We start from the raw sequence: 8,039 nt of genomic DNA on the forward strand, positions 1-8,039 counted from the left end.
TGACATTAGTTGCACTGACTGAGAATTTTGTTAATGTTGTGTTGCATCCTCCTCTAATAATATGAAAAGAATCTTTCATTGAGAATTTGTTGTATAATTTGAAAATTGCTCATAAAAATACCTAATTCTGCAGAGACCGAACCATTTGACAAAGTTACTGCATAACCAAACCATAACCTCTATCCGGGACTTCAGTCAATGCTAGTCACAATGACTCAGCAAAATGGCATCCAATCACATTCAAGTGCCCATCCTCCTTGCACTGACCCCCAATGTGAGACGGACCCGAGGAGAGGAAAGATTAGGTTACATACATTTGTACTTTGTCAGTCCTGCTGATGCGGAGAAGACTGTGCCCTTAACTGCTTGACCTCAGAGTTTGGCGGTTAACTTCATCTGTGTTCGGCAGTGACCAGCAGCATTTTTTGCTGTGTACAGCTGAATGTGCTCAATGACCGCTAAAATGTTTAGCTGTCGGTTAAAGAGCAGGCATTACCATGACAAAAAAGAGGATATCTGCAACAATAAAGTATATTTGAATGATCTGAATGTAATCAAGGGAGCACTTGTGTAGGGCTTCTTTTTTTGCAATCAACCCATACTTCTGTGTATTTTACTATAAAACAGTTTGCAGTTCATATGAGTCCTTACTACATATTTTGTATTAATATCAAACACTATAGTTCCCCGCATCTGAGAGATATCCTGTGGCTGAATAGAGGTGAAATTATGCTATTGAACCTTTTTTTATTAAAAAATGTAAGCACTGACTCAAAATGCAAGTACATTTCAAATTTAAAATCAGCATTTTTATACACAACAATGCATTACAGATAGATTAAATACCAGATACCATTCAATGGCAAATAATTTTGACTGGTGATGATTCTCCCACACCACACCACTCCTCCGTTCTCTTCACTGGTTACCAGTGGCTGCCCGCATCCAGTTCAAAACATTGGTTCTCACATACATGCTGTGATCGGGTCCAGTCTACATCCAGGACATGGTGAAACCCTACAAGCTAAGCTGCTTGTTCCTCCCTCTCTGAGAGAAAAGCACTCGGCGAGATCGCTGTCCTGGCTCCCAGATGGTGGAATGAGCTCTCTGATGACATCGGGACTGCAGAGAGCCTTTACATCTTCTTCAGAAAACTCATGACCCATCTATTTAGACTATACCTTCACTAAAACACTAACAAACTGTAGCACTGACAAATCGTAGCACTTAAATTGTACTTATAATGGCACTCATCTATAACATGTTTGAAACTGCGATGAAAGTGTATTTTCCTGTTACTTCTTCCGGAGTTTGTATCTCTACGGTTGGAATTATTATTATTTTATTGTAAGTTGCTTTGGATAAAAGCATCAGCTAAATGACATGTAATGTAATGTAATGATTTACTCTGATCTGATCTTACAAATACAGTTAATCAATAAGCATTTATAATGGATCCTTTAATTCAATTCATTTATTTTTTTGCAGCCCAAAATCGCAAATCACAAATTTGCCTCAGAGGGCTTTACAGTCTGTGCAACATCGTCTGTCCTGAAACCCTCACACTGACACAGGAAAAGCTTCCTGAATTTAAAAAAAAGGAAGAAACCTTAGGCAGAACGTCAGAGGAGGGATCCCTCTCCTGGGATGGTTAGACTACAATGGATGTGTCATGTGTACAGAATGAACAATGTAAAAGATGTACAATACATTCAATTCCTATAACAGAGACGATTCAAATAATTGCAAGTAGTAAGCCAGGTGTACGGTAACTGCAGGGACAACCACCATCAGATAATACGACCATCCACAGAAGCCTGTGGGGAAGGAAAGCACAAGACTTTTGGAGCAATCAAAGTTAGTGATGCGCATTAATGTTGACATAGAAATGCGAATATCTATGGTTTTAGAAACAGTAGGTGCCCCCAGAGCCAGGCAGAAGTCACGACCAGGGTCCAGACAGAACTACGATCTATGGCAACCTGCGAGTCGAGAAAGCACAAAAAGAAGAAGAAGCTAAATTAGTGATGTGCATTATTAAAACGTGTATTATTTTAAAAGGAGAGAGTGAGGGTGAGAGTGAGAGAGGGGCTTGGTGTGTCCTAAGAAGTCCCCCGGCAGTCCAAGCCTAGAGCAGCTTAACTAAGGGCTGGTCCAGGCTAACCTGAGCCAGCTCCAACTATAAGCAATATCAAAGAGGAACGTTTTAAGCTTTATATTAAATGAGCTGACCGAGTCTGCCCCCCGCACTGAAAGTGGAATCTGGTTCCACAGAAGAGGAGCTGGAAAACTGAATGCTCTGCCCCCATCCTACTTTTTAAAACACTAGGAACAACAAGTAAGCCAGTATCTATGGAGCGCAGCTGCCTTGTAGGGCAATACGGTGTTAAAAGCTTTTTAACTGAGCTGCAACAGGGTAACATCTATAGGTGGTGCTTTTACCACTGAGGTCCTCTCAAGTGTAAATGTGTTCGTAATACAACAACATCAAAGCACAACAACTTTTTCAACATTGACCTGTTTTCCATATTCTTCTAAATCAGTTGCTGAAAAACCACAAGCAGCTCTATGGTTCAGTCTTAAATAGAAAGAGTTGTTGTTATCCCCAGAGGTGGGACAAAGTCATTGTTATGCAAGTCACAAGTAAGTCTCAAGTCGTTGCCCTCGAGTCCCGAGTCAAGTCAAGTCAAAGATGAGGCAAGTCCCAAGTCGAGTCAAAAGTCAAAGCCAACAAGTCTCAAGTCGAGTCCAAAGTATTTCCATTTTAGTTTCGAGTCATTTCAAGTCCTCTTATTATAGTGGGGACGGGGAACCCTGGGTGATGGTGCGCTGCCTCACAGACCTAGACTACGTAGGGAAGGGAAGGGTAATGGTGGATCGACTGTGACTGTGTTATAGTACTTTAAAACGGACGTTGACATAATGTTGGCGAGGATTTCCATCGGAGTCTGAATCCGGTTTCAAAAATCCCGATTTTTGTAAGCATGAACGAGCTGTCTCGTTGATACGGTAAAATGCTAGTGAGTTACGGTACATTCGATAAGGTGCTCAGCATTCGTTCAAAACTTACCTTTCTTTGTGCAACTTCAGGTGTCGAACAAAGTTGGACGTTGTGGCAGCTCCGTCTGTAATCTTCGACCCGCATGTTTTGCAAATAGCAACTCGTTTTTTGTCGACTACCTCGTAATTTTTATAGCCAAACGAAACTATCTTCGGTATCATTTTTCCAACTGGCGAGTTGTTGCGCTTTATTGGTTGTCTTGCAATGTGCCTGTTTAGATGCTGTCGAATCAGAACCAGGTGGGACTGCAGTGATTGGATGTCGTGCAGGCAGCGCTCTCTGCATACAGGTGGCGCACATTTTTTTGACAGATGCAGATAAACAGAGCGGCGCGGCCGTGTGAAAATGTTTTCCCCCAGTTTTCATGGGAAGTAGCAAGTCTTCTCGAGTCCAAAGGCTCGAGTCCAAGTGAAGTCACGAGTCATCGATGTTAAAGTCCAAGTCGAGTTGCAAGTCTTTGTACGTTTTGTCGAGTCGAGTCTGAAGTCATCAAATTCATGACTCGAGTCTGACTCGAGTCCAAGTCACATGACTCGAGTCCACACCTCTGGTTATCCCACTATGGCATAAAACCAACGGTGACTTTTGAATACATCACCGCTGCAGCACATAAAACCTCGGCAAGGAATCTGCCTTCACACCTAGGTGTGATTTCTATCTCTCGCTAAAACAGCCCTGAGATCTGATTGGTCAAGCCACAGTAACCACAGGGGTCCCTCTACTGTGGTCTTTCCGAACTGGCCCTTGCCAGTGCAAGGTTAAAGACAGCCTCTTCAATTCAATTTTCCAAACTGACGATGGTGAGTGCAAGGTTAAGACTGCAGTATCTCCTTTGATCAATTTTTCCGAATCAGCTTGCGTCGATTTGAGGTTAAAGAGAATCTGTTCAAATCAACTTTCCAAATTGGCTTGCGTTAATAACAGGACTTTAGCGGCAAGGTATGGAAGTAAACCTGTGTCATCGGGTGTTGAAATAAAAAGGTGATTGAATTTTATGTATTTCTTTATATGTGGCCACACTGATGGCATAAAGAAGAGTTAAAGCCCCGTTATTATTGGACATGGCTACAATCCGAAGCCGAAGTTGTATTGGGTGCTCGCTCCTTTTGCTTGGCGCACGCTCCGGATCTTGAATCTAGAATCGATTGCTCTTCCTCAGTGTCCCGGATGTTGGTGTTTTTGCGGCTGATTTTTTGGGGCTGAATATTGTAACCATGATTTTTTGCGGCTGAATATTTTAACAGTGATTTTTTCAGGTTGAATTTTTTGCGGTGTTGAAATGTTGAAAAACTTTCAGGCACATAATTTCAATGCATAAAAATTCAGTGCTAGAATTTCAATCACCTTTTTATTTCAACACCCGAAGACACAGATTTACTTCCATAGTTAGGCCTCTCCTACCCAAACCATTTTCTAGCTGCTCCAGAGAAGTCTACCTCCCCTAGTCCTCATTTTCGGCCCAAGGAGCTCACCAAGAAGTAAAACTTCCTCTACCCCCTTGGATACAGCTTGCGTGTTAGAGAGCACCACTTGCATCACAAAGAAACCCAACAGTCCTCATGATCCCCGCAACAAAGGGCCAAGCAGACACTGAGTTAAACAAGACTTGAGGAAACACACCAAACCCTATCAACGCACAGTAAGGCTAAGTCTGGGCAGAAGCAGAACAACACTGGTCTACCTGAACGACCTCATGATCCATGGTAAATCCTTCAAACAAGCCCTTGCGTCATTGTGGTTGGTGCACGAAGAGTGCACGTCTGGAGCTACACCCAGTGAAGTGCCACTTCATGCAAAGGGAGGTGTCCTTTTTGACACATCTATGTCATAGACCAGTGTCGGAAGTATGTTATGTTTGAAGTTGATTTTTATGTGGATAACATTCCTTGCTTATTGTAGCCAACATTCGAATTAGGGGAGGCATGCATAGCTGTGTCTATGGTGAGAGACACTGTGCTCCAGTGTGGAAATATTTCACATTTTTTACAATTCTAACACTTATTATTATCACACATATTATAACCTCTACTGCTAGGTGTGCTCTTCTGCTTAAACCCCTAACAATACATCCAGGTGACCCTAACATCATGAGAGTTTTTGATAATGTTGTTATAGGTGAAATCATAGCTGAAATTCACATGGTCTCGTCATGGTGACAAAGAATGGTAGCAGCTTACACTCCAGATATGAAACACAGCTGTATGCTCACTCACTGGACTATGATGCTCCTTATAATGCTCCCTGTTATACTAATGTGGAAATAGAAATAATAGTGGTAAAGTCTTTGTGCTACTGGAGATTACTGGCATGGTAAACACAGGGCTGAGGGATTCAGGGGAGAGCTGTGAAAAGGGAGTCACAGGCGTTTACCCGCCTCTGATCCCCACCACGGGAGCTTTACAGACATAATCCCAAATTACACAGAGGGACAGCCACGCACCTTACAAGCCGTGACCTGTTTACACAGATTGAGAACCACAGAGGAAAAATGGAGCGTGACTAGATTACAGCATCTAAGATCCACCTGTGGTGAGAGTCCCTCCTGGTGTTCTTGGAATATCCATTTCATTGAGGTTGCTCTGGGGACCTTTGGTAAGAATAGTATCCCAACATGCATTTTGTATGAGTCGTCAATATACAAAGTAGGAATATGAACATTTTGCTTGAACCAGTGAAAATCCCACAGCATGCTGTTATAAGATAATGCGTGCTTTTATCCAGGCTTCCGATGGCAGTTCAAATATGTTGGCTGACGCCTCAGCTTATCGGAAAACGTTTTTGAAGACTTTCTGCCTTTTCAAAATTATATACACTCACCTAAAGGATTATTAGGAACAGCATACTAATACTGTGTTTGACCCCCTTTCGCCTTCAGAAATGCCTTAATTCTACGTTGGATTGATTCAACAAGATCCTGAAAGCATTCTTTAGAAATATTGGCCCATATTGATAGGATAGCATCTTGCAGTTGATGGAGATTTGTGGGATGAACATCCAGGGCACGAAGCTCCTGTTCCACCACATCCCAAAGATGCTCTATTGGGTTGAGATCTGGTGACTGTGGGGGGCATTTTAGTACAGTGAACTCATTGTCATGTTCAAGAAACCAATTTGAAATGATTGGAGCTTTGTGACATGGTGCATTATCCTGCTGGAAGTAGCCATCAGAGGATGGGTACATGGTGGCCATAAAGGGATGGACATGGTCAGAAACAATGCTCAGGTAGGCCGTGGCATTTAAACGATGCCCAATTGGTACTAAGGGGCCTAAAGTGTGCCAAGAAAACATCCCCCGCACTATTACACCACCACCAGCAGCCTGCACAGTGGTAACAAGACTCAACAGAAACCGAGACTCATCAGACCAGGCAAGATTTTTCCAGTCTTCAACTGTCCAATTTGAGTGAGCTCTTGCAAATTGTAGCCTCTTTTTCCTATTTGTAGTGGAGATGAGTGCTACCCGGTGGGTTTTTCTGCTGTTGTAGCCCATCCGCCTAACGGTTTTGCGTGTTGTGGCTTCACAAATGCTTTGCTGCATACCTCGGTTATAACGAGTGGTTATTTCAGTCAAAGTTGCTCTTCTATCAGCTTGAATCAGTTGGCCCATTATCCTCTGACCTCTAGCATCAACAAGGCATTTTCGCCCACAGGAGTGCCGCATACTGGATGTTTTTCCCTTTTCACACCATTCTTTTTAAACCCTAGAAATGGTTGTGCATGAAAATCCCATTGATTGAGCAGATTGTGAAATACTCAGACCGGCCCGTCTGGCACCAGCAACCATGCCACGCTCAAAATTGCTTAAATCACCTTTCTTTCCCATTCTGACATTCAGTTTGGAGTTCAGGAGATTGTCTTGACCAGGACCACACCCCTAAATGCATTGAAGCAACTGCTATGTGATTGGTTGATTAGATAATTGCATTAATTAGATATTGAACAGGTGTTCCTAATAATCCTTTAGGTGAGTGTATATATATACTAGAGATGAGCCGGTACGGATAAAGCACTTTTGCCGAGTACTAGTATTATACGAGCAATTGGAGTCAATATCTGTGCTCGGATTGAATAAAAGTCCTCATTGGGTAGCTATCTGTGTCTGCGTTCTGTGATTGGCTGGTAGTCACAGCGCCCCTCCCCTACACACATACTGTTTGTGTTGCTGTGTGCCGCTCCGCTCACTCATACACAGAACTTCTCTCTCCCTTCCTCAGTCAGCAGGTTCGCGGGTAAATTTAAAGGATTTCTTCGGCTTCAGGTTTATTTTTTTTACTTCGGTTTGTTGTTCTTAACTAGTAGAGTTCAGGTAAACGTGGGGCTTGTTAAGACGTGGTGCTTAAGAATGCGACTCGCGTTGCTCTAACCAGTTTTTTTTTAACTTAACGCACTGACCTTCTCTCTTATGGAGGACGAAAAATGACTTAAGTATAAATAAATAAATAAATGAATAAATGCGTAAATACACGTATAAATAAATGTAAATAAAAGAATACATACATTAATTTATTAATATAAGTTTACACCCAAACGTTTCCGTATTTCTACATTTATTTATTTCTACATTTCTGTATTTCTTCATTTATTTATACTTGTATTTCTGTGTCCATATGTAAATGAGCTCAGGCGAACCGAACTTCATTCTTGAGCAGGATTGGTCAAATAGAGGAGCGAGACAGAAGCAATCAATCCCAGCACTTTGCTCCTGTAGCGCGTCTAGAAGCTGCCAGCAGCTCATGGCTTCTACCGGGTGAGATGTGTCTGAGCAGCTTTGAATTGTGAGTTCCTGTTTAACGTGAAGGCAGCGTAACAACAGCAGTTGTTTAGCTCACGTTTCCTAAATGCTGTTGTTCAAAGTGCCAACATACTAACGTTTTATATCTAACAGTATTAAACTGTTAGATAGCCACGTAGCGTTCACTGCTTTATTTCTTTGTAGCACCGAGAACCGCAAACCAATTTCACCTCCGCGGACACATGA

The sequence above is a fragment of the Pungitius pungitius genome, chromosome 11 (genome assembly GCF_949316345.1).
Source record: "Pungitius pungitius chromosome 11, fPunPun2.1, whole genome shotgun sequence".
NCBI lineage: Eukaryota > Metazoa > Chordata > Actinopteri > Perciformes > Gasterosteidae > Pungitius > Pungitius pungitius.